This window comes from Passer domesticus, chromosome 3 (assembly GCF_036417665.1).
Source record: "Passer domesticus isolate bPasDom1 chromosome 3, bPasDom1.hap1, whole genome shotgun sequence".
NCBI classification, from domain to species: Eukaryota; Metazoa; Chordata; class Aves; order Passeriformes; family Passeridae; genus Passer; species Passer domesticus.
The window spans coordinates 32,810,453-32,838,287 of NC_087476.1; positions in this window are offsets into that span (position 1 = coordinate 32,810,453).

The following is a 27,835-nucleotide window of genomic DNA, read 5'->3' on the forward strand; positions in this document are numbered from 1 at the left end:
ACGGGATGCCGTCAAGTGCAGGGACATGGACCAATGATAGCCCAATTGGTCCCCATTGAAATGGCAAGATTTCGTTTCCCGTCCCGAAAGGAAATGAAATTTCCTTTCGGGACGGGAAACGAAATCTTGCGTCCCAGGAAAGAAAGGCTTTCAAATGCTCTGGAAAGGAGATATGATCAAATGAAATGCGACTAAAAGAAAAACCAAAAAATCCTAAATTTCGGAGATATGGTCTGGGAGGAAATGAGATGCAGCACAAAAGACAAAAAGAGGCCAAAACTAACCTGACACATACTGCAAAAGCGGGGCAAAATACCAAGGAGGAAGACACATCACTGAGGGGAAAATATCAGAGCCACGGGCTGGATACTGAAAAAAGAAAAAAAAATTTTCGCCCAAGTCAAACCCATCAAAAGTCACGGGATGCCGTCAAGTGCAGGGACATGGACCAATGATAGCCCAATTGGTCCCCATTGAAATGGCAAGATTTCGTTTCCCGTCCCGAAAGGAAATGAAATTTCCTTTCGGGACGGGAAACGAAATCTTGCGTCCCAGGAAAGAAAGGCTTTCAAACGCTCTGGAAAGGAGATACGATCAAATGAAATGCAACTGAAAAAACCCCAAAAAACATAAATTTCGGAGATATGGTTTGGGAGGAAATGAAATGCAGCACAAAAGACAAAAAGAGGCCAAAACTAACCTGACACATACTGCAAAAGCGGGGCAAAATACCAAGGAGGAAGACACATCACTGAGGGGAAAATATCAGAGCCACGGGCTGGATACTGAAAAAAGAAAAAAAAATTTTCACCCAGTCAAACCCATCAAAAGTCACGGGATGCCGTCAAGTGCAGGGACATGGACCAATGATAGCCCAATTGGTCCCCATTGAAATGGCAAGATTTCATTTCCCGTCCCGAAAGGAAATTTCATTTCCTTTCCGGACGGGAAACGAAATCTTGCGTCCCAGGAAAGAAAGGCTTTCAAACGCTCTGGAAAGGAGATACGATCAAATTAAATGCGACTGAAAGAAAAACCAAAAAATCAGAAATTTCGGAGATATGGTCTGGGAGGAAATGAGATGCAGCACAAAAGACAAAAAGAGGCCAAAACTAACCTGACACATACTGCAAAAGCGGGGCAAAATACCAAGGAGGAAGACACATCACTGAGGGGAAAATATCAGAGCCACGGGCTGGATACTGAAAAAAGAAAAAAAAATTTTCGCCCAAGTCAAACCCATCAAAAGTCACGGGATGCCGTCAAGTGCAGGGACATGGACCAATGATAGCCCAATTGGTCCCCATTGAAATGGCAAGATTTCGTTTCCCGTCCCGAAAGGAAATGACATTTCCTTTCGGGACGGGAAACGAAATCTTGCGTCCCAGGAAAGAAAGGCTTTCAAACGCTCTGGAAAGGAGATACGATCAAATTAAATGCAACTGAAAAAACCCCAAAAAACATAAATTTCAGAGATATTGGCTGGGAGGAAAGGAGATGCAGCACAAAAGACAAAAAGAGGCCAAAACTAACCTGACACATACTGCAAAAGCGGGGCAAAATACCAAGGAGGAAGACACATCACTGAGGGGAAAATATCAGAGCCACGGGCTAGATACTGAAAAAAGAAAAAAAATTTTCACCAAGTCAAACCCATCAAAAGTCACGGGATGCCGTCAAGTGCAGGGACATGGACCAATGATAGCCCAATTGGTCCCCATTGAAATGGCAAGATTTCGTTTCCCGTCCCGAAAGGAAATGAAATTTCCTTTCGGGACGGGAAACGAAATCTTGCGTCCCAGGAAAGAAAGGCTTTCAAACGCTCTGGAAAGGAGATACGATCAAATTAAATGCAACTGAAAAAAAACCAAAAAAATCCTAAATTTCGGAGATATGGTTTGGGAGGAAATGAAATGCAGCACAAAAGACAAAAAGATGCCAAAACTAACCTGACACAAACTGCAAAAGCGGGGCAAAATACAAAGGAGGAAGACACATCACTGAGGGGAAAATATCAGAGCTACGGGCTGGATACTGAAAAAAGAAAAAAAATTTTCGCCCAGTCAAAACCATCAAAAGTCACGGGATGCCGTCAAGTGCAGGGACATGGACCAATGATAGCCCAATTGGTCCCCATTGAAATGGCAAGATTTCGTTTCCCGTCCCGAAAGGAAATTTCATTTCCTTTCGGGACGGAAAACGAAATCTTGCGTCCCAGGAAAGAAAGGCTTTCAAACGCTCTGGAAAGGAGATACGATCAAATTAAATGCGACTGAAAGAAAAACGAAAAAATCCTAAATTTCGGAGATATGGTCTGGGAGGAAATGAGATGCAGCACAAAAGACAAAAAGATGCCAAAACTAACCTGACACATACTGCAAAAGCGGGGCAAAATACCAAGGAGGAAGACACATCACTGAGGGGAAAATATCAGAGCCACGGGCTGGATACTGAAAAAAGAAAAAAAAATTTTCGCCCAAGTCAAACCCATCAAAAGTCACAGGATGCCGTCAAGTGCAGGGACATGGACCAATGATAGCCCAATTGGTCCCCATTGAAATGGCAAGATTTCGTTTCCCGTCCCGAAAGGAAATTTCATTTCCTTTCGGGACGGGAAACGAAATCTTGCGTCCCAGGAAAGAAAGGCTTTCAAACGCTCTGGAAAGGAGATACGATCAAATTAAATGCGACTGAAAGAAAAACCAAAAAATCAGAAATTTCGGAGATATGGTCTGGGAGGAAATGAGATGCAGCACAAAAGACAAAAAGAGGCCAAAACTAACCTGACACATACTGCAAAAGCGGGGCAAAATACCAAGGAGGAAGACACATCACTGAGGGGAAAATATCAGAGCCACGGGCTGGATACTGAAAAAAGAAAAAAAAATTTTCGCCCAAGTCAAACCCATCAAAAGTCACGGGATGCCGTCAAGTGCAGGGACATGGACCAATGATAGCCCAATTGGTCCCCATTGAAATGGCAAGCTTTCGTTTCCCGTCCCGAAAGGAAATGACATTTCCTTTCGGGACGGGAAATGAAATCTTGCGTCCCAGGAAAGAAAGGCTTTCAAATGCTCTGGAAAGGAGATATGATCAAATGAAATGCGACTGAAACAAAAACCAAAAAATCAGAAATTTCGGAGATATGGTCTGGGAGGAAATGAGATGCAGCACAAAAGACAAAAAGAGGCCAAAACTAACCTGACACATACTGCAAAAGCGGGGCAAAATACCAAGGAGGAAGACACATCACTGAGGGGAAAATATCAGAGCCACGGGCTGGATACTGAAAAAAGAAAAAAAAATTTTCGCCCAAGTCAAACCCATCAAAAGTCACGGGATGCCGTCAAGTGCAGGGACATGGACCAATGATAGCCCAATTGGTCCCCATTGAAATGGCAAGCTTTCGTTTCCCGTCCCGAAAGGAAATTTCATTTCCTTTCGGGACGGGAAACGAAATCTTGCGTCCCAGGAAAGAAAGGCTTTCAAACGCTCTGGAAAGGAGATACGATCAAATGAAATGCAACTGAAAAAACCCCAAAAAACATAAATTTCAGAGATATTGGCTGGGAGGAAAGGAGATGCAGCACAAAAGACAAAAAGAGGCCAAAACTAACCTGACACATACTGCAAAAGCGGGGCAAAATACAAAGGAGGAAGACACATCACTGAGGGGAAAATATCAGAGCCAGGGGCTGGATACTGAAAAAAGAAAAAAAAATTTTTGCCCAAGTCAAAACCATCAAATGTCACGGGATGCCGTCAAGTGCAGGGACATGGACCAATGATAGCCCAATTGGTCCCCATTGAAATGGCAAGATTTCGTTTCCCGTCCCGAAAGGAAATGAAATTTCCTTTCGGGACGGGAAACGAAATCTTGCGTCCCAGGAAAGAAAGGCTTTCAAAAGCTCTGGAAAGGAGATATGATCAAATGAAATGCGACTGAAAGAAAAACCAAAAAATCAGAAATTTCGGAGATATGGTCTGGGAGGAAATGAGATGCAGCACAAAAGACAAAAAGAGGCCAAAACTAACCTGACACATACTGCAAAAGCGGGGCAAAATACCAAGGAGGAAGACACATCACTGAGGGGAAAATATCAGAGCCACGGGCTGGATACTGAAAAAAGAAAAAAAAATTTTCGCCCAAGTCAAACCCATCAAAAGTCACGGGATGCCGTCAAGTGCAGGGACATGGACCAATGATAGCCCAATTGGTCCCCATTGAAATGGCAAGATTTCGTTTCCCGTCCCGAAAGGAAATGAAATTTCCTTTCGGGACGGGAAACGAAATCTTGCGTCCCAGGAAAGAAAGGCTTTCAAACGCTCTGGAATGGAGATACGATCAAATTAAATGCAACTGAAAAAACCCCAAAAAACATAAATTTCAGATATATATTGGCTGGGAGGAAAGGAGATGCAGCACAAAAGACAAAAAGAGGCCAAAACTAACCTGACACATACTGCAAAAGCGGGGCAAAATACCAAGGAGGAAGACACATCACTGAGGGGAAAATATCAGAGCCACGGGCTGGATACTGAAAAAAGAAAAAAAAATTTTCGCCCAAGTCAAACCCATCAAAAGTCACGGGATGCCGTCAAGTGCAGGGACATGGACCAATGATAGCCCAATTGGTCCCCATTGAAATGGCAAGATTTCGTTTCCCGTCCCGAAAGGAAATGAAATTTCCTTTCGGGACGGGAAACGAAATCTTGCGTCCCAGGAAAGAAAGGCTTTCAAACGCTCTGGAAAGGAGATACGATCAAATGAAATGCAACTGAAAAAACCCCAAAAAACATAAATTTCAGAGATATTGGCTGGGAGGAAAGGAGATGCAGCACAAAAGACAAAAAGAGGCCAAAACTAACCTGACACATACTGCAAAAGCGGGGCAAAATACCAAGGAGGAAGACACATCACTGAGGGGAAAATATCAGAGCCAGGGGCTGGATACTGAAAAAAGAAAAAAAAATTTTCGCCCAAGTCAAACCCATCAAAAGTCACGGGATGCCGTCAAGTGCAGGGACATGGACCAATGATAGCCCAATTGGTCCCCATGGAAATGGCAAGATTTCGTTTCCCGTCCCGAAAGGAAATGACATTTCCTTTCGGGACGGGAAACGAAATCTTGCGTCCCAGGAAAGAAAGGCTTTCAAACGCTCTGGAAAGGAGATACGATCAAATGAAATGCAACTGAAAAAAAACCAAAAAATCCTAAATTTCGGAGATATGGTCTGAGAGGAAATGAAATGCAGCACAAAAGACAAAAAGAGGCCAAAACTAACCTGACACATACTGCAAAAGCGGGGCAAAATACAAAGGAGGAAGACACATCACTGAGGGGAAAATATCAGAGCCAGGGGCTGGATACTGAAAAAAGAAAAAAAAATTTTTGCCCAAGTCAAAACCATCAAATGTCACGGGATGCCGTCAAGTGCAGGGACATGGACCAATGATAGCCCAATTGGTCCCCATTGAAAAGGCAAGATTTCGTTTCCCGTCCCGAAAGGAAATGAAATTTCCTTTTGGGACGGGAAACGAAATCTTGCGTCCCAGGAAAGAAAGGCTTTCAAACGCTCTGGAAAGGAGATACGATCAAATGAAATGCAACTGAAAAAACCCCAAAAAACATAAATTTCGGAGATATGGTTTGGGAGGAAATGAAATGCAGCACAAAAGACAAAAAGAGGCCAAAACTAACCTGACACATACTGCAAAAGCGGGGCAAAATACCAAGGAGGAAGACACATCACTGAGGGGAAAATATCAGAGCCACGGGCTGGATACTGAAAAAAGAAAAAAAAATTTTCACCCAGTCAAACCCATCAAAAGTCACGGGATGCCGTCAAGTGCAGGGACATGGACCAATGATAGCCCAATTGGTCCCCATTGAAATGGCAAGATTTCATTTCCCGTCCCGAAAGGAAATTTCATTTCCTTTCCGGACGGGAAACGAAATCTTGCGTCCCAGGAAAGAAAGGCTTTCAAACGCTCTGGAAAGGAGATACGATCAAATTAAATGCGACTGAAAGAAAAACCAAAAAATCAGAAATTTCGGAGATATGGTCTGGGAGGAAATGAGATGCAGCACAAAAGACAAAAAGAGGCCAAAACTAACCTGACACATACTGCAAAAGCGGGGCAAAATACCAAGGAGGAAGACACATCACTGAGGGGAAAATATCAGAGCCACGGGCTGGATACTGAAAAAAGAAAAAAAAATTTTCGCCCAAGTCAAACCCATCAAAAGTCACGGGATGCCGTCAAGTGCAGGGACATGGACCAATGATAGCCCAATTGGTCCCCATGGAAATGGCAAGATTTCGTTTCCCGTCCCGAAAGGAAATTTCATTTCCTTTCGGGACGGGAAACGAAATCTTGCGTCCCAGGAAAGAAAGGCTTTCAAACGCTCTGGAAAGGAGATACGATCAAATTAAATGCGACTGAAAGAAAAACCAAAAAATCAGAAATTTCGGAGATATGGTCTGGGAGGAAATGAGATGCAGCACAAAAGACAAAAAGAGGCCAAAACTAACCTGACACATACTGCAAAAGCGGGGCAAAATACCAAGGAGGAAGACACATCACTGAGGGGAAAATATCAGAGCCACGGGCTGGATACTGAAAAAAGAAAAAAAAATTTTCGCCCAAGTCAAACCCATCAAAAGTCACGGGATGCCGTCAAGTGCAGGGACATGGACCAATGATAGCCCAATTGGTCCCCATTGAAATGGCAAGATTTCGTTTCCCGTCCCGAAAGGAAATGACATTTCCTTTCGGGACGGGAAATGAAATCTTGCGTCCCAGGAAAGAAAGGCTTTCAAATGCTCTGGAAAGGAGATATGATCAAATGAAATGCGACTGAAACAAAAACCAAAAAATCAGAAATTTCGGAGATATGGTCTGGGAGGAAATGAGATGCAGCACAAAAGACAAAAAGAGGCCAAAACTAACCTGACACATACTGCAAAAGCGGGGCAAAATACCAAGGAGGAAGACACATCACTGAGGGGAAAATATCAGAGTCAGGGGCTGGATACTGAAAAAAGAAAAAAAAATTTTCGCCCAAGTCAAACCCATCAAAAGTCACGGGATGCCGTCAAGTGCAGGGACATGGACCAATGATAGCCCAATTGGTCCCCATGGAAATGGCAAGATTTCGTTTCCCGTCCCGAAAGGAAATGACATTTCCTTTTGGGACGGGAAACGAAATCTTGCGTCCCAGGAAAGAAAGGCTTTCAAACGCTCTGGAAAGGAGATACGATCAAATGAAATGCAACTGAAAAAAAACCAAAAAATCCTAAATTTCGGAGATATGGTCTGAGAGGAAATGAAATGCAGCACAAAAGACAAAAAGAGGCCAAAACTAACCTGACACATACTGCAAAAGCGGGGCAAAATACAAAGGAGGAAGACACATCACTGAGGGGAAAATATCAGAGCCAGGGGCTGGATACTGAAAAAAGAAAAAAAAATTTTTGCCCAAGTTAAAACCATCAAATGTCACGGGATGCCGTCAAGTGCAGGGACATGGACCAATGATAGCCCAATTGGTCCCCATTGAAATGGCAAGATTTCGTTTCCCGTCCCGAAAGGAAATGAAATTTCCTTTCGGGACGGGAAACGAAATCTTGCGTCCCAGGAAAGAAAGGCTTTCAAACGCTCTGGAAAGGAGATACGATCAAATGAAATGCAACTGAAAAAACCCCAAAAAACATAAATTTCAGAGATATTGGCTGGGAGGAAAGGAGATGCAGCACAAAAGACAAAAAGAGGCCAAAACTAACCTGACACATACTGCAAAAGCGGGGCAAAATACCAAGGAGGAAGACACATCACTGAGGGGAAAATATCAGAGCCAGGGGCTGGATACTGAAAAAAGAAAAAAAAATTTTTGCCCAAGTCAAAACCATCAAATGTCACGGGATGCCGTCAAGTGCAGGGACATGGACCAATGATAGCCCAATTGGTCCCCATTGAAATGGCAAGATTTCGTTTCCCGTCCCGAAAGGAAATGAAATTTCCTTTCGGGACGGGAAACGAAATCTTGCGTCCCAGGAAAGAAAGGCTTTCAAACGCTCTGGAAAGGAGATACGATCAAATTAAATGCGACTGAAAGAAAAACCAAAAAATCAGAAATTTCGGAGATATGGTCTGGGAGGAAATGAGATGCAGCACAAAAGACAAAAAGAGGCCAAAACTAACCTGACACATACTGCAAAAGCGGGGCAAAATACCAAGGAGGAAGACACATCACTGAGGGGAAAATATCAGAGCCACGGGCTGGATACTGAAAAAAGAAAAAAAAATTTTCGCCCAAGTCAAACCCATCAAAAGTCACGGGATGCCGTCAAGTGCAGGGACATGGACCAATGATAGCCCAATTGGTCCCCATGGAAATGGCAAGATTTCGTTTCCCGTCCCGAAAGGAAATGACATTTCCTTTCGGGACGGGAAACGAAATCTTGCGTCCCAGGAAAGAAAGGCTTTCAAACGCTCTGGAAAGGAGATACGATCAAATGAAATGCAACTGAAAAAACCCCAAAAAACATAAATTTCAGAGATATTGGCTGGGAGGAAAGGAGATGCAGCACAAAAGACAAAAAGAGGCCAAAACTAACCTGACACATACTGCAAAAGCGGGGCAAAATACCAAGGAGGAAGACACATCACTGAGGGGAAAATATCAGAGCCACGGGCTAGATACTGAAAAAAGAAAAAAAATTTTCACCAAGTCAAACCCATCAAAAGTCACGGGATGCCGTCAAGTGCAGGGACATGGACCAATGATAGCCCAATTGGTCCCCATGGAAATGGCAAGATTTCGTTTCCCGTCCCGAAAGGAAATGAAATTTCCTTTCGGGACGGGAAACGAAATCTTGCGTCCCAGGAAAGAAAGGCTTTCAAACGCTCTGGAAAGGAGATACGATCAAATGAAATGCAACTGAAAAAACCCCAAAAAACATAAATTTCGGAGATATGGTTTGGGTGGAAATGAAATGCAGCACAAAAGACAAAAGGATGACAAAACTAACCTGACACATACTGCAAAAGCGGGGCAAAATACAAAGGAGGAAGACACATCACTGAGGGGAAAATATCAGAGCCACGGGCTGGATACTGAAAAAAGAAAAAAAAATTTTCGCCCAGTCAAAACCATCAAAAGTCACGGGATGCCGTCAAGTGCAGGGACATGGACCAATGATAGCCCAATTGGTCCCCACTGAAATGGCAAGATTTCGTTTCCCGTCCCGAAAGGAAATGACATTTCCTTTCGGGACGGGAAACGAAATCTTGCGTCCCAGGAAAGAAAGGCTTTCAAACGCTCTGGAAAGGAGATACGATCAAATTAAATGCAACTGAAAAAACCCCAAAAAACATAAATTTCAGAGATATTGGCTGGGAGGAAAGGAGATGCAGCACAAAAGACAAAAAGAGGCCAAAACTAACCTGACACATACTGCAAAAGCGGGGCAAAATACAAAGGAGGAAGACACATCACTGAGGGGAAAATATCAGAGCCACGGGCTGGATACTGAAAAAAGAAAAAAAAATTTTCACCCAGTCAAACCCATCAAAAGTCACGGGATGCCGTCAAGTGCAGGGACATGGACCAATGATAGCCCAATTGGTCCCCATTGAAATGGCAAGATTTCGTTTCCCGTCCCGAAAGGAAATGAAATTTCCTTTCGGGACGGGAAACGAAATCTTGCGTCCCAGGAAAGAAAGGCTTTCAAACGCTCTGGAAAGGAGATACGATCAAATGAAATGCGACTGAAAGAAAAACGAAAAAATCCTAAATTTCGGAGATATGGTCTGGGAGGAAATGAGATGCAGCACAAAAGACAAAAAGATGCCAAAACTAACCTGACACATACTGCAAAAGCGGGGCAAAATACCAAGGAGGAAGACACATCACTGAGGGGAAAATATCAGAGCCACGGGCTGGATACTGAAAAAAGAAAAAAAAATTTTCGCCCAAGTCAAACCCATCAAAAGTCACAGGATGCCGTCAAGTGCAGGGACATGGACCAATGATAGCCCAATTGGTCCCCATTGAAATGGCAAGATTTCGTTTCCCGTCCCGAAAGGAAATGAAATTTCCTTTCGGGACGGGAAACAAAATCTTGCGTCCCAGGAAAGAAAGGCTTTCAAACGCTCTGGAAAGGAGATATGATCAAATGAAATGCAACTGAAAAAAAACCAAAAAATCCTAAATTTCGGAGATATGGTCTGAGAGGAAATGAAATGCAGCACAAAAGACAAAAAGAGGCCAAAACTAACCTGACACATACTGCAAAAGCGGGGCAAAATACAAAGGAGGAAGACACATCACTGAGGGGAAAATATCAGAGCCAGGGGCTGGATACTGAAAAAAGAAAAAAAAATTTTTGCCCAAGTCAAACCCATCAAATGTCACGGGATGCCGTCAAGTGCAGGGACATGGACCAATGATAGCCCAATTGGTCCCCATTGAAATGGCAAGATTTCGTTTCCCGTCCCGAAAGGAAATGACATTTCCTTTCGGGACGGGAAACGAAATCTTGCGTCCCAGGAAAGAAAGGCTTTCAAACGCTCTGGAAAGAAGATACGATCAAATGAAATGCAACTGAAAAAACCCCAAAAAACATAAATTTCGGAGATATGGTTTGGGAGGAAATGAAATGCAGCACAAAAGACAAAAGGATGACAAAACTAACCTGACACATACTGCAAAAGCGGGGCAAAATACAAAGGAGGAAGACACATCACTGAGGGGAAAATATCAGAGCCACGGGCTGGATACTGAAAAAAGAAAAAAAAATTTTCGCCCAGTCAAAACCATCAAAAGTCACGGGATGCCGTCAAGTGCAGGGACATGGACCAATGATAGCCCAATTGGTCCCCACTGAAATGGCAAGATTTCGTTTCCCGTCCCGAAAGGAAATGAAATTTCCTTTCGGGACGGGAAACGAAATCTTGCGTCCCAGGAAAGAAAGGCTTTCAAACGCTCTGGAAAGGAGATACGATCAAATTAAATGCAACTGAAAAAACCCCAAAAAACATAAATTTCAGAGATATTGGCTGGGAGGAAAGGAGATGCAGCACAAAAGACAAAAAGAGGCCAAAACTAACCTGACACATACTGCAAAAGCGGGGCAAAATACCAAGGAGGAAGACACATCACTGAGGGGAAAATATCAGAGTCAGGGGCTGGATACTGAAAAAAGAAAAAAAAATTTTTACCAAGTCAAACCCATCAAAAGTCACGAGATGCCGTCAAGTGCAGGGACATGGACCAATGATAGCCCAATTGGTCCCCATTGAAATGGCAAGATTTCGTTTCCCGTCCCGAAAGGAAATGACATTTCCTTTCGGGACGGGAAACGAAATCTTGCGTCCCAGGAAAGAAAGGCTTTCAAACGCTCTGGAAAGGAGATACGATCAAATTAAATGCAACTGAAAAAACCCCAAAAAACATAAATTTCAGAGATATTGGCTGGGAGGAAAGGAGATGCAGCACAAAAGACAAAAAGAGGCCAAAACTAACCTGACACATACTGCAAAAGCGGGGCAAAATACCAAGGAGGAAGACACATCACTGAGGGGAAAATATCAGAGCCACGGGCTGGATACTGAAAAAAGAAAAAAAAATTTTCACCCAGTCAAACCCATCAAAAGTCACGGGATGCCGTCAAGTGCAGGGACATGGACCAATGATAGCCCAATTGGTCCCCATTGAAATGGCAAGATTTCGTTTCCCGTCCCGAAAGGAAATGAAATTTCCTTTCGGGACGGGAAACGAAATCTTGCGTCCCAGGAAAGAAAGGCTTTCAAACGCTCTGGAAAGGAGATACGATCAAATGAAATGCGACTGAAAGAAAAACGAAAAAATCCTAAATTTCGGAGATATGGTCTGGGAGGAAATGAGATGCAGCACAAAAGACAAAAAGATGCCAAAACTAACCTGACACATACTTCAAAAGCGGGGCAAAATACCAAGGAGGAAGACACATCACTGAGGGGAAAATATCAGAGCCACGGGCTGGATACTGAAAAAAGAAAAAAAAATTTTCGCCCAAGTCAAACCCATCAAAAGTCACAGGATGCCGTCAAGTGCAGGGACATGGACCAATGATAGCCCAATTGGTCCCCATTGAAATGGCAAGATTTCGTTTCCCGTCCCGAAAGGAAATGAAATTTCCTTTCGGGACGGGAAACGAAATCTTGCGTCCCAGGAAAGAAAGGCTTTCAAACGCTCTGGAAAGGAGATACGATCAAATGAAATGCAACTGAAAAAACCCCAAAAAACATAAATTTCAGAGATATTGGCTGGGAGGAAAGGAGATGCAGCACAAAAGACAAAAAGAGGCCAAAACTAACCTGACACATACTGCAAAAGCGGGGCAAAATACCAAGGAGGAAGACACATCACTGAGGGGAAAATATCAGAGCCAGGGGCTGGATACTGAAAAAAGAAAAAAAAATTTTTGCCCAAGTCAAAACCATCAAATGTCACGGGATGCCGTCAAGTGCAGGGACATGGACCAATGATAGCCCAATTGGTCCCCATTGAAATGGCAAGATTTCGTTTCCCGTCCCGAAAGGAAATGAAATTTCCTTTCGGGACGGGAAACGAAATCTTGCGTCCCAGGAAAGAAAGGCTTTCAAACGCTCTGGAAAGGAGATACGATCAAATTAAATGCGACTGAAAGAAAAACCAAAAAATCAGAAATTTCGGAGATATGGTCTGGGAGGAAATGAGATGCAGCACAAAAGACAAAAAGAGGCCAAAACTAACCTGACACATACTGCAAAAGCGGGGCAAAATACCAAGGAGGAAGACACATCACTGAGGGGAAAATATCAGAGCCACGGGCTGGATACTGAAAAAAGAAAAAAAAATTTTCGCCCAAGTCAAACCCATCAAAAGTCACGGGATGCCGTCAAGTGCAGGGACATGGACCAATGATAGCCCAATTGGTCCCCATGGAAATGGCAAGATTTCGTTTCCCGTCCCGAAAGGAAATGACATTTCCTTTCGGGACAGGAAACGAAATCTTGCGTCCCAGGAAAGAAAGGCTTTCAAACGCTCTGGAAAGGAGATACGATCAAATTAAATGCAACTGAAAAAACCCCAAAAAACATAAATTTCAGAGATATTGGCTGGGAGGAAAGAAGATGCAGCACAAAAGACAAAAAGAGGCCAAAACTAACCTGACACATACTGCAAAAGCGGGGCAAAATACCAAGGAGGAAGACACATCACTGAGGGGAAAATATCAGAGCCACGGGCTAGATACTGAAAAAAGAAAAAAAATTTTCACCCAGTCAAACCCATCAAAAGTCACGGGATGCCGTCAAGTGCAGGGACATGGACCAATGATAGCCCAATTGGTCCCCATGGAAATGGCAAGATTTCGTTTCCCGTCCCGAAAGGAAATGAAATTTCCTTTCGGGACGGGAAACGAAATCTTGCGTCCCAGGAAAGAAAGGCTTTCAAACGCTCTGGAAAGGAGATACGATCAAATGAAATGCAACTGAAAAAACCCCAAAAAACATAAATTTCGGAGATATGGTTTGGGAGGAAATGAAATGCAGCACAAAAGACAAAAGGATGACAAAACTAACCTGACACATACTGCAAAAGCGGGGCAAAATACAAAGGAGGAAGACACATCACTGAGGGGAAAATATCAGAGCCACGGGCTGGATACTGAAAAAAGAAAAAAAAATTTTCGCCCAGTCAAAACCATCAAAAGTCACGGGATGCCGTCAAGTGCAGGGACATGGACCTATGATAGCCCAATTGGTCCCCACTGAAATGGCAAGATTTCGTTTCCCGTCCCGAAAGGAAATGAAATTTCCTTTCGGGACGGGAAACGAAATCTTGCGTCCCAGGAAAGAAAGGCTTTCAAACACTCTGGAAAGGAGATACGATCAAATTAAATGCAACTGAAAAAACCCCAAAAAACATAAATTTCAGAGATATTGGCTGGGAGGAAAGGAGATGCAGCACAAAAGACAAAAAGAGGCCAAAACTAACCTGACACATACTGCAAAAGCGGGGCAAAATACCAAGGAGGAAGACACATCACTGAGGGGAAAATATCAGAGTCAGGGGCTGGATACTGAAAAAAGAAAAAAAAATTTTTACCAAGTCAAACCCATCAAAAGTCACGGGATGCCGTCAAGTGCAGGGACATGGACCAATGATAGCCCAATTGGTCCCCATTGAAATGGCAAGATTTCGTTTCCCGTCCCGAAAGGAAATGACATTTCCTTTCGGGACGGGAAACGAAATCTTGCGTCCCAGGAAAGAAAGGCTTTCAAACGCTCTGGAAAGGAGATACGATCAAATTAAATGCAACTGAAAAAACCCCAAAAAACATAAATTTCAGAGATATTGGCTGGGAGGAAAGGAGATGCAGCACAAAAGACAAAAAGAGGCCAAAACTAACCTGACACATACTGCAAAAGCGGGGCAAAATACCAAGGAGGAAGACACATCACTGAGGGGAAAATATCAGAGCCACGGGCTGGATACTGAAAAAAGAAAAAAAAATTTTCACCCAGTCAAACCCATCAAAAGTCACGGGATGCCGTCAAGTGCAGGGACATGGACCAATGATAGCCCAATTGGTCCCCATGGAAATGGCAAGATTTCGTTTCCCGTCCCGAAAGGAAATGAAATTTCCTTTCGGGACGGGAAACGAAATCTTGCGTCCCAGGAAAGAAAGGCTTTCAAACGCTCTGGAAAGGAGATACGATCAAATGAAATGCGACTGAAAGAAAAACGAAAAAATCCTAAATTTCGGAGATATGGTCTGGGAGGAAATGAGATGCAGCACAAAAGACAAAAAGATGCCAAAACTAACCTGACACATACTGCAAAAGCGGGGCAAAATACCAAGGAGGAAGACACATCACTGAGGGGAAAATATCAGAGCCACGGGCTGGATACTGAAAAAAGAAAAAAAAATTTTCGCCCAAGTCAAACCCATCAAAAGTCACAGGATGCCGTCAAGTGCAGGGACATGGACCAATGATAGCCCAATTGGTCCCCATTGAAATGGCAAGATTTCGTTTCCCGTCCCGAAAGGAAATGAAATTTCCTTTCGGGACGGGAAACGAAATCTTGCGTCCCAGGAAAGAAAGGCTTTCAAACGCTCTGGAAAGGAGATATGATCAAATGAAATGCAACTGAAAAAAAACCAAAAAATCCTAAATTTCGGAGATATGGTCTGAGAGGAAATGAAATGCAGCACAAAAGACAAAAAGAGGCCAAAACTAACCTGACACATACTGCAAAAGCGGGGCAAAATACAAAGGAGGAAGACACATCACTGAGGGGAAAATATCAGAGCCAGGGGCTGGATACTGAAAAAAGAAAAAAAAATTTTTGCCCAAGTCAAACCCATCAAATGTCACGGGATGCCGTCAAGTGCAGGGACATGGACCAATGATAGCCCAATTGGTCCCCATTGAAATGGCAAGATTTCGTTTCCCGTCCCGAAAGGAAATGACATTTCCTTTCGGGACGGGAAACGAAATCTTGCGTCCCAGGAAAGAAAGGCTTTCAAACGCTCTGGAAAGGAGATACGATCAAATGAAATGCAACTGAAAAAACCCCAAAAAACATAAATTTCAGAGATATTGGCTGGGAGGAAAGGAGATGCAGCACAAAAGACAAAAAGAGGCCAAAACTAACCTGACACATACTGCAAAAGCGGGGCAAAATACCAAGGAGGAAGACACATCACTGAGGGGAAAATATCAGAGCCACGGGCTGGATACTGAAAAAAGAAAAAAAAATTTTCGCCCAAGTCAAACCCATCAAAAGTCACGGGATGCCGTCAAGTGCAGGGACATGGACCAATGATAGCCCAATTGGTCCCCATTGAAATGGCAAGATTTCGTTTCCCGTCCCGAAAGGAAATGAAATTTCCTTTCGGGACGGGAAACGAAATCTTGCGTCCCAGGAAAGAAAGGCTTTCAAACGCTCTGGAAAGGAGATACGATCAAATGAAATGCGACTGAAAAAAAACCAAAAAATCCTAAATTTCGGAGATATGGTCTGGGAGGAAATGAGATGCAGCACAAAAGACAAAAAGATGCCAAAACTAACCTGACACATACTGCAAAAGCGGGGCAAAATACCAAGGAGGAAGACACATCACTGAGGGGAAAATATCAGAGCCAGGGGCTGGATACTGAAAAAAGAAAAAAAAATTTTCGCCCAAGTGAAACCCATCAAAAGTCACAGGATGCCGTCAAGTGCAGGGACATGGACCAATGATAGCCCAATTGGTCCCCATGGAAATGGCAAGATTTCGTTTCCCGTCCCGAAAGGAAATGAAATTTCCTTTCGGGACGGGAAACGAAATCTTGCGTCCCAGGAAAGAAAGGCTTTCAAACGCTCTGGAAAGGAGATACGATCAAATGAAATGCAACTGAAAAAACCCCAAAAAACATAAATTTCAGAGATATTGGCTGGGAGGAAAGGAGATGCAGCACAAAAGACAAAAAGAGGCCAAAACTAACCTGACACATACTGCAAAAGCGGGGCAAAATACAAAGGAGGAAGACACATCACTGAGGGGAAAATATCAGAGCCACGGGCTGGATACTGAAAAAAGAAAAAAAAATTTTCGCCCAAGTCAAACCCATCAAAAGTCACGGGATGCCGTCAAGTGCAGGGACATGGACCAATGATAGCCCAATTGGTCCCCATGGAAATGGCAAGATTTCGTTTCCCGTCCCGAAAGGAAATGAAATTTCCTTTCGGGACGGGAAACGAAATCTTGCGTCCCAGGAAAGAAAGGCTTTCAAACGCTCTGGAAAGGAGATACGATCAAATGAAATGCAACTGAAAAAAAACCAAAAAATCCTAAATTTCGGAGATATGGTCTGAGAGGAAATGAAATGCAGCACAAAAGACAAAAAGAGGCCAAAACTAACCTGACACATACTGCAAAAGCGGGGCAAAATACACAGGAGGAAGACACATCACTGAGGGGAAAATATCAGAGCCACGGGCTGGATACTGAAAAAAGAAAAAAAAATTTTCGCCCAAGTCAAACCCATCAAAAGTCACGGGATGCCGTCAAGTGCAGGGACATGGACCAATGATAGCCCAATTGGTCCCCATTGAAATGGCAAGATTTCGTTTCCCGTCCCGAAAGGAAATGACATTTCCTTTCGGGACGGGAAACGAAATCTTGCGTCCCAGGAAAGAAAGGCTTTCAAACGCTCTGGAAAGGAGATACGATCAAATGAAATGCGACTGAAAAAAAACCAAAAAATCCTAAATTTCGGAGATATGGTCTGGGAGGAAATGAGATGCAGCACAAAAGACAAAAAGATGCCAAAACTAACCTGACACATACTGCAAAAGCGGGGCAAAATACCAAGGAGGAAGACACATCACTGAGGGGAAAATATCAGAGCCAGGGGCTGGATACTGAAAAAAGAAAAAAAAATTTTCGCCCAAGTGAAACCCATCAAAAGTCACAGGATGCCGTCAAGTGCAGGGACATGGACCAATGATAGCCCAATTGGTCCCCATGGAAATGGCAAGATTTCGTTTCCCGTCCCGAAAGGAAATGAAATTTCCTTTCGGGACGGGAAACGAAATCTTGCGTCCCAGGAAAGAAAGGCTTTCAAACGCTCTGGAAAGGAGATACGATCAAATGAAATGCAACTGAAAAAACCCCAAAAAACATAAATTTCAGAGATATTGGCTGGGAGGAAAGGAGATGCAGCACAAAAGACAAAAAGAGGCCAAAACTAACCTGACACATACTGCAAAAGCGGGGCAAAATACAAAGGAGGAAGACACATCACTGAGGGGAAAATATCAGAGCCACGGGCTGGATACTGAAAAAAGAAAAAAAAATTTTCGCCCAAGTCAAACCCATCAAAAGTCACGGGATGCCGTCAAGTGCAGGGACATGGACCAATGATAGCCCAATTGGTCCCCATGGAAATGGCAAGATTTCGTTTCCCGTCCCGAAAGGAAATGAAATTTCCTTTCGGGACGGGAAACGAAATCTTGCGTCCCAGGAAAGAAAGGCTTTCAAACGCTCTGGAAAGGAGATACGATCAAATGAAATGCAACTGAAAAAAAACCAAAAAATCCTAAATTTCGGAGATATGGTCTGAGAGGAAATGAAATGCAGCACAAAAGACAAAAAGAGGCCAAAACTAACCTGACACATACTGCAAAAGCGGGGCAAAATACAAAGGAGGAAGACACATCACTGAGGGGAAAATATCAGAGCCACGGGCTGGATACTGAAAAAAGAAAAAAAAATTTTTGCCCAAGTCAAACCCATCAAATGTCACGGGATGCCGTCAAGTGCAGGGACATGGACCAATGATAGCCCAATTGGTCCCCATTGAAATGGCAAGATTTCGTTTCCCGTCCCGAAAGGAAATGAAATTACCTTTCGGGACGGGAAACGAAATCTTGCGTCCCAGGAAAGAAAGGCTTTCAAACGCTCTGGAAAGGAGATACGATCAAATGAAATGCAACTGAAAAAACCCCAAAAAACATAAATTTCAGAGATATTGGCTGGGAGGAAAGGAGATGCAGCACAAAAGACAAAAAGAGGCCAAAACTAACCTGACACATACTGCAAAAGCGGGGCAAAATACCAAGGAGGAAGACACATCACTGAGGGGAAAATATCAGAGCCAGGGGCTGGATACTGAAAAAAGAAAAAAAAATTTTTACCCAGTCAAACCCATCAAAAGTCACGGGATGCCGTCAAGTGCAGGGACATGGACCAATGATAGCCCAATTGGTCCCCATTGAAATGGCAAGATTTCGTTTCCCGTCCCGAAAGGAAATTTCATTTCCTTTCGGGACGGGAAACGAAATCTTGCGTCCCAGGAAAGAAAGGCTTTCAAACGCTCTGGAAAGGAGATACGATCAAATTAAATGCGACTGAAAGAAAAACCAAAAAATCAGAAATTTCGGAGATATGGTCTGGGAGGAAATGAGATGCAGCACAAAAGACAAAAAGAGGCCAAAACTAACCTGACACAAACTGCAAAAGCGGGGCAAAATACAAAGGAGGAAGACACATCACTGAGGGGAAAATATCAGAGCCAGGGGCTGGATACTGAAAAAAGAAAAAAAAATTTTTGCCCAAGTCAAACCCATCAAATGTCACGGGATGCCGTCAAGTGCAGGGACATGGACCAATGATAGCCCAATTGGTCCCCATTGAAATGGCAAGATTTCGTTTCCCGTCCCGAAAGGAAATGACATTTCCTTTCGGGACGGGAAACGAAATCTTGCGTCCCAGGAAAGAAAGGCTTTCAAACGCTCTGGAAAGGAGATACGATCAAATTAAATGCAACTGAAAAAACCCCAAAAAACATAAATTTCAGAGATATTGGCTGGGAGGAAAGGAGATGCAGCACAAAAGACAAAAAGAGGCCAAAACTAACCTGACACATACTGCAAAAGCGGGGCAAAATACAAAGGAGGAAGACACATCACTGAGGGGAAAATATCAGAGCCACGGGCTGGATACTGAAAAAAGAAAAAAAAATTTTCGCCCAAGTCAAACCCATCAAAAGTCACGGGATGCCGTCAAGTGCAGGGACATGGACCAATGATAGCCCAATTGGTCCCCATTGAAATGGCAAGATTTCGTTTCCCGTCCCGAAAGGAAATGAAATTTCCTTTCGGGACGGGAAACGAAATCTTGCGTCCCAGGAAAGAAAGGCTTTCAAACGCTCTGGAAAGGAGATACGATCAAATGAAATGCGACTGAAAAAAAACCAAAAAATCCTAAATTTCGGAGATATGGTCTGGGAGGAAATGAGATGCAGCACAAAAGACAAAAAGAGGCCAAAACTAACCTGACACATACTGCAAAAGCGGGGCAAAATACCAAGGAGGAAGACACATCACTGAGGGGAAAATATCAGAGCCAGGGGCTGGATACTGAAAAAAGAAAAAAAAATTTTCGCCCAAGTGAAACCCATCAAAAGTCACAGGATGCCGTCAAGTGCAGGGACATGGACCAATGATAGCCCAATTGGTCCCCATGGAAATGGCAAGATTTCGTTTCCCGTCCCGAAAGGAAATGAAATTTCCTTTCGGGACGGGAAACGAAATCTTGCGTCCCAGGAAAGAAAGGCTTTCAAACGCTCTGGAAAGGAGATACGATCAAATGAAATGCAACTGAAAAAACCCCAAAAAACATAAATTTCAGAGATATTGGCTGGGAGGAAAGGAGATGCAGCACAAAAGACAAAAAGAGGCCAAAACTAACCTGACACATACTGCAAAAGCGGGGCAAAATACCAAGGAGGAAGACACATCACTGAGGGGAAAATATCAGAGCCAGGGGCTGGATACTGAAAAAAGAAAAAAAAATTTTCGCCCAAGTCAAACCCATCAAAAGTCACGGGATGCCGTCAAGTGCAGGGACATGGACCAATGATAGCCCAATTGGTCCCCATGGAAATGGCAAGATTTCGTTTCCCGTCCCGAAAGGAAATGAAATTTCCTTTCGGGACGGGAAACGAAATCTTGCGTCCCAGGAAAGAAAGGCTTTCAAACGCTCTGGAAAGGAGATACGATCAAATTAAATGCAACTGAAAAAAAACCAAAAAATCCTAAATTTCGGAGATATGGTCTGAGAGGAAATGAAATGCAGCACAAAAGACAAAAAGAGGCCAAAACTAACCTGACACATACTGCAAAAGCGGGGCAAAATACAAAGGAGGAAGACACATCACTGAGGGGAAAATATCAGAGCCAGGGGCTGGATACTGAAAAAAGAAAAAAAAATTTTTACCCAGTCAAACCCATCAAAAGTCACGGGATGCCGTCAAGTGCAGGGACATGGACCAATGATAGCCCAATTGGTCCCCATTGAAATGGCAAGATTTCGTTTCCCGTCCCGAAAGGAAATGAAATTTCCTTTCGGGACGGGAAACGAAATCTTGCGTCCCAGGAAAGAAAGGCTTTCAAACGCTCTGGAAAGGAGATACGATCAAATTAAATGCAACTGAAAAAACCCCAAAAAACATAAATTTCAGAGATATGGTCTGGGAGGAAAGGAGATGCAGCACAAAAGACAAAAAGAGGCCAAAACTAACCTGACACATACTGCAAAAGCGGGGCAAAATACAAAGGAGGAAGACACATCACTGAGGGGAAAATATCAGAGCCACGGGCTGGATACTGAAAAAAGAAAAAAAAATTTTCGCCCAAGTCAAACCCATCAAAAGTCACGGGATGCCGTCAAGTGCAGGGACATGGACCAATGATAGCCCAATTGGTCCCCATTGAAATGGCAAGATTTCGTTTCCCGTCCCGAAAGGAAATGACATTTCCTTTCGGGACGGGAAACGAAATCTTGCGTCCCAGGAAAGAAAGGCTTTCAAACGCTCTGGAAAGGAGATACGATCAAATTAAATGCAACTGAAAAAACCCCAAAAAACATAAATTTCAGAGATATGGTCTGGGAGGAAAGGAGATGCAGCACAAAAGACAAAAAGATGCCAAAACTAACCTGACACATACTGCAAAAGCGGGGCAAAATACCAAGGAGGAAGACACATCACTGAGGGGAAAATATCAGAGCCAGGGGCTGGATACTGAAAAAAGAAAAAAAAATTTTCGCCCAAGTCAAACCCATCAAAAGTCACGGGATGCCGTCAAGTGCAGGGACATGGACCAATGATAGCCCAATTGGTCCCCATTGAAATGGCAAGATTTCGTTTCCCGTCCCGAAAGGAAATGACATTTCCTTTCGGGACGGGAAACGAAATCTTGCGTCCCAGGAAAGAAAGGCTTTCAAACGCTCTGGAAAGGAGATACGATCAAATGAAATGCAACTGAAAAAAAACCAAAAAATCCTAAATTTCGGAGATATGGTCTGAGAGGAAATGAAATGCAGCACAAAAGACAAAAAGAGGCCAAAACTAACCTGACACATACTGCAAAAGCGGGGCAAAATACAAAGGAGGAAGACACATCACTGAGGGGAAAATATCAGAGCCAGGGGCTGGATACTGAAAAAAGAAAAAAAAATTTTTGCCCAAGTCAAAACCATCAAAAGTCACGGGATGCCGTCAAGTGCAGGGACATGGACCAATGATAGCCCAATTGGTCCCCATGGAAATGGCAAGATTTCGTTTCCCGTCCCGAAAGGAAATGAAATTTCCTTTCGGGACGGGAAACGAAATCTTGCGTCCCAGGAAAGAAAGGCTTTCAAACGCTCTGGAAAGGAGATACGATCAAATGAAATGCGACTGAAAGAAAAACGAAAAAATCCTAAATTTCGGAGATATGGTCTGGGAGGAAATGAGATGCAGCACAAAAGACAAAAAGATGCCAAAACTAACCTGACACATACTGCAAAAGCGGGGCAAAATACCAAGGAGGAAGACACATCACTGAGGGGAAAATATCAGAGCCACGGGCTGGATACTGAAAAAAGAAAAAAAAATTTTCGCCCAAGTCAAACCCATCAAAAGTCACAGGATGCCGTCAAGTGCAGGGACATGGACCAATGATAGCCCAATTGGTCCCCATTGAAATGGCAAGATTTCGTTTCCCGTCCCGAAAGGAAATGAAATTTCCTTTCGGGACGGGAAACGAAATCTTGCGTCCCAGGAAAGAAAGGCTTTCAAACGCTCTGGAAAGGAGATATGATCAAATGAAATGCAACTGAAAAAAAACCAAAAAATCCTAAATTTCGGAGATATGGTCTGAGAGGAAATGAAATGCAGCACAAAAGACAAAAAGAGGCCAAAACTAACCTGACACATACTGCAAAAGCGGGGCAAAATACAAAGGAGGAAGACACATCACTGAGGGGAAAATATCAGAGCCAGGGGCTGGATACTGAAAAAAGAAAAAAAAATTTTTGCCCAAGTCAAACCCATCAAATGTCACGGGATGCCGTCAAGTGCAGGGACATGGACCAATGATAGCCCAATTGGTCCCCATTGAAATGGCAAGATTTCGTTTCCCGTCCCGAAAGGAAATGACATTTCCTTTCGGGACGGGAAACGAAATCTTGCGTCCCAGGAAAGAAAGGCTTTCAAACGCTCTGGAAAGGAGATACGATCAAATGAAATGCAACTGAAAAAACCCCAAAAAACATAAATTTCAGAGATATTGGCTGGGAGGAAAGGAGATGCAGCACAAAAGACAAAAAGAGGCCAAAACTAACCTGACACATACTGCAAAAGCGGGGCAAAATACCAAGGAGGAAGACACATCACTGAGGGGAAAATATCAGAGCCACGGGCTGGATACTGAAAAAAGAAAAAAAAATTTTCGCCCAAGTCAAACCCATCAAAAGTCACGGGATGCCGTCAAGTGCAGGGACATGGACCAATGATAGCCCAATTGGTCCCCATTGAAATGGCAAGATTTCGTTTCCCGTCCCGAAAGGAAATGAAATTTCCTTTCGGGACGGGAAACGAAATCTTGCGTCCCAGGAAAGAAAGGCTTTCAAACGCTCTGGAAAGGAGATACGATCAAATGAAATGCGACTGAAAAAAAACCAAAAAATCCTAAATTTCGGAGATATGGTCTGGGAGGAAATGAGATGCAGCACAAAAGACAAAAAGATGCCAAAACTAACCTGACACATACTGCAAAAGCGGGGCAAAATACCAAGGAGGAAGACACATCACTGAGGGGAAAATATCAGAGCCAGGGGCTGGATACTGAAAAAAGAAAAAAAAATTTTCGCCCAAGTGAAACCCATCAAAAGTCACAGGATGCCGTCAAGTGCAGGGACATGGACCAATGATAGCCCAATTGGTCCCCATGGAAATGGCAAGATTTCGTTTCCCGTCCCGAAAGGAAATGAAATTTCCTTTCGGGACGGGAAACGAAATCTTGCGTCCCAGGAAAGAAAGGCTTTCAAACGCTCTGGAAAGGAGATACGATCAAATGAAATGCAACTGAAAAAACCCCAAAAAACATAAATTTCAGAGATATTGGCTGGGAGGAAAGGAGATGCAGCACAAAAGACAAAAAGAGGCCAAAACTAACCTGACACATACTGCAAAAGCGGGGCAAAATACAAAGGAGGAAGACACATCACTGAGGGGAAAATATCAGAGCCACGGGCTGGATACTGAAAAAAGAAAAAAAAATTTTCGCCCAAGTCAAACCCATCAAAAGTCACGGGATGCCGTCAAGTGCAGGGACATGGACCAATGATAGCCCAATTGGTCCCCATGGAAATGGCAAGATTTCGTTTCCCGTCCCGAAAGGAAATGAAATTTCCTTTCGGGACGGGAAACGAAATCTTGCGTCCCAGGAAAGAAAGGCTTTCAAACGCTCTGGAAAGGAGATACGATCAAATGAAATGCAACTGAAAAAAAACCAAAAAATCCTAAATTTCGGAGATATGGTCTGAGAGGAAATGAAATGCAGCACAAAAGACAAAAAGAGGCCAAAACTAACCTGACACATACTGCAAAAGCGGGGCAAAATACACAGGAGGAAGACACATCACTGAGGGGAAAATATCAGAGCCACGGGCTGGATACTGAAAAAAGAAAAAAAAATTTTCGCCCAAGTCAAACCCATCAAAAGTCACGGGATGCCGTCAAGTGCAGGGACATGGACCAATGATAGCCCAATTGGTCCCCATTGAAATGGCAAGATTTCGTTTCCCGTCCCGAAAGGAAATGACATTTCCTTTCGGGACGGGAAACGAAATCTTGCGTCCCAGGAAAGAAAGGCTTTCAAACGCTCTGGAAAGGAGATACGATCAAATGAAATGCGACTGAAAAAAAACCAAAAAATCCTAAATTTCGGAGATATGGTCTGGGAGGAAATGAGATGCAGCACAAAAGACAAAAAGATGCCAAAACTAACCTGACACATACTGCAAAAGCGGGGCAAAATACCAAGGAGGAAGACACATCACTGAGGGGAAAATATCAGAGCCAGGGGCTGGATACTGAAAAAAGAAAAAAAAATTTTCGCCCAAGTGAAACCCATCAAAAGTCACAGGATGCCGTCAAGTGCAGGGACATGGACCAATGATAGCCCAATTGGTCCCCATGGAAATGGCAAGATTTCGTTTCCCGTCCCGAAAGGAAATGAAATTTCCTTTCGGGACGGGAAACGAAATCTTGCGTCCCAGGAAAGAAAGGCTTTCAAACGCTCTGGAAAGGAGATACGATCAAATGAAATGCAACTGAAAAAACCCCAAAAAACATAAATTTCAGAGATATTGGCTGGGAGGAAAGGAGATGCAGCACAAAAGACAAAAAGAGGCCAAAACTAACCTGACACATACTGCAAAAGCGGGGCAAAATACAAAGGAGGAAGACACATCACTGAGGGGAAAATATCAGAGCCACGGGCTGGATACTGAAAAAAGAAAAAAAAATTTTCGCCCAAGTCAAACCCATCAAAAGTCACGGGATGCCGTCAAGTGCAGGGACATGGACCAATGATAGCCCAATTGGTCCCCATGGAAATGGCAAGATTTCGTTTCCCGTCCCGAAAGGAAATGAAATTTCCTTTCGGGACGGGAAACGAAATCTTGCGTCCCAGGAAAGAAAGGCTTTCAAACGCTCTGGAAAGGAGATACGATCAAATGAAATGCAACTGAAAAAAAACCAAAAAATCCTAAATTTCGGAGATATGGTCTGAGAGGAAATGAAATGCAGCACAAAAGACAAAAAGAGGCCAAAACTAACCTGACACATACTGCAAAAGCGGGGCAAAATACAAAGGAGGAAGACACATCACTGAGGGGAAAATATCAGAGCCACGGGCTGGATACTGAAAAAAGAAAAAAAAATTTTTGCCCAAGTCAAACCCATCAAATGTCACGGGATGCCGTCAAGTGCAGGGACATGGACCAATGATAGCCCAATTGGTCCCCATTGAAATGGCAAGATTTCGTTTCCCGTCCCGAAAGGAAATGAAATTACCTTTCGGGACGGGAAACGAAATCTTGCGTCCCAGGAAAGAAAGGCTTTCAAACGCTCTGGAAAGGAGATACGATCAAATGAAATGCAACTGAAAAAACCCCAAAAAACATAAATTTCAGAGATATTGGCTGGGAGGAAAGGAGATGCAGCACAAAAGACAAAAAGAGGCCAAAACTAACCTGACACATACTGCAAAAGCGGGGCAAAATACCAAGGAGGAAGACACATCACTGAGGGGAAAATATCAGAGCCAGGGGCTGGATACTGAAAAAAGAAAAAAAAATTTTTACCCAGTCAAACCCATCAAAAGTCACGGGATGCCGTCAAGTGCAGGGACATGGACCAATGATAGCCCAATTGGTCCCCATTGAAATGGCAAGATTTCGTTTCCCGTCCCGAAAGGAAATTTCATTTCCTTTCGGGACGGGAAACGAAATCTTGCGTCCCAGGAAAGAAAGGCTTTCAAACGCTCTGGAAAGGAGATACGATCAAATTAAATGCGACTGAAAGAAAAACCAAAAAATCCTAAATTTCGGAGATATGGTCTGGGAGGAAATGAGATGCAGCACAAAAGACAAAAAGAGGCCAAAACTAACCTGACACAAACTGCAAAAGCGGGGCAAAATACAAAGGAGGAAGACACATCACTGAGGGGAAAATATCAGAGCCAGGGGCTGGATACTGAAAAAAGAAAAAAAAATTTTTGCCCAAGTCAAACCCATCAAATGTCACGGGATGCCGTCAAGTGCAGGGACATGGACCAATGATAGCCCAATTGGTCCCCATTGAAATGGCAAGATTTCGTTTCCCGTCCCGAAAGGAAATGACATTTCCTTTCGGGACGGGAAACGAAATCTTGCGTCCCAGGAAAGAAAGGCTTTCAAACGCTCTGGAAAGGAGATACGATCAAATTAAATGCAACTGAAAAAACCCCAAAAAACATAAATTTCAGAGATATTGGCTGGGAGGAAAGGAGATGCAGCACAAAAGACAAAAAGAGGCCAAAACTAACCTGACACATACTGCAAAAGCGGGGCAAAATACAAAGGAGGAAGACACATCACTGAGGGGAAAATATCAGAGCCACGGGCTGGATACTGAAAAAAGAAAAAAAAATTTTCGCCCAAGTCAAACCCATCAAAAGTCACGGGATGCCGTCAAGTGCAGGGACATGGACCAATGATAGCCCAATTGGTCCCCATTGAAATGGCAAGATTTCGTTTCCCGTCCCGAAAGGAAATGAAATTTCCTTTCGGGACGGGAAACGAAATCTTGCGTCCCAGGAAAGAAAGGCTTTCAAACGCTCTGGAAAGGAGATACGATCAAATGAAATGCGACTGAAAAAAAACCAAAAAATCCTAAATTTCGGAGATATGGTCTGGGAGGAAATGAGATGCAGCACAAAAGACAAAAAGAGGCCAAAACTAACCTGACACATACTGCAAAAGCGGGGCAAAATACCAAGGAGGAAGACACATCACTGAGGGGAAAATATCAGAGCCAGGGGCTGGATACTGAAAAAAGAAAAAAAAATTTTCGCCCAAGTGAAACCCATCAAAAGTCACAGGATGCCGTCAAGTGCAGGGACATGGACCAATGATAGCCCAATTGGTCCCCATGGAAATGGCAAGATTTCGTTTCCCGTCCCGAAAGGAAATGAAATTTCCTTTCGGGACGGGAAACGAAATCTTGCGTCCCAGGAAAGAAAGGCTTTCAAACGCTCTGGAAAGGAGATACGATCAAATGAAATGCAACTGAAAAAACCCCAAAAAACATAAATTTCAGAGATATTGGCTGGGAGGAAAGGAGATGCAGCACAAAAGACAAAAAGAGGCCAAAACTAACCTGACACATACTGCAAAAGCGGGGCAAAATACCAAGGAGGAAGACACATCACTGAGGGGAAAA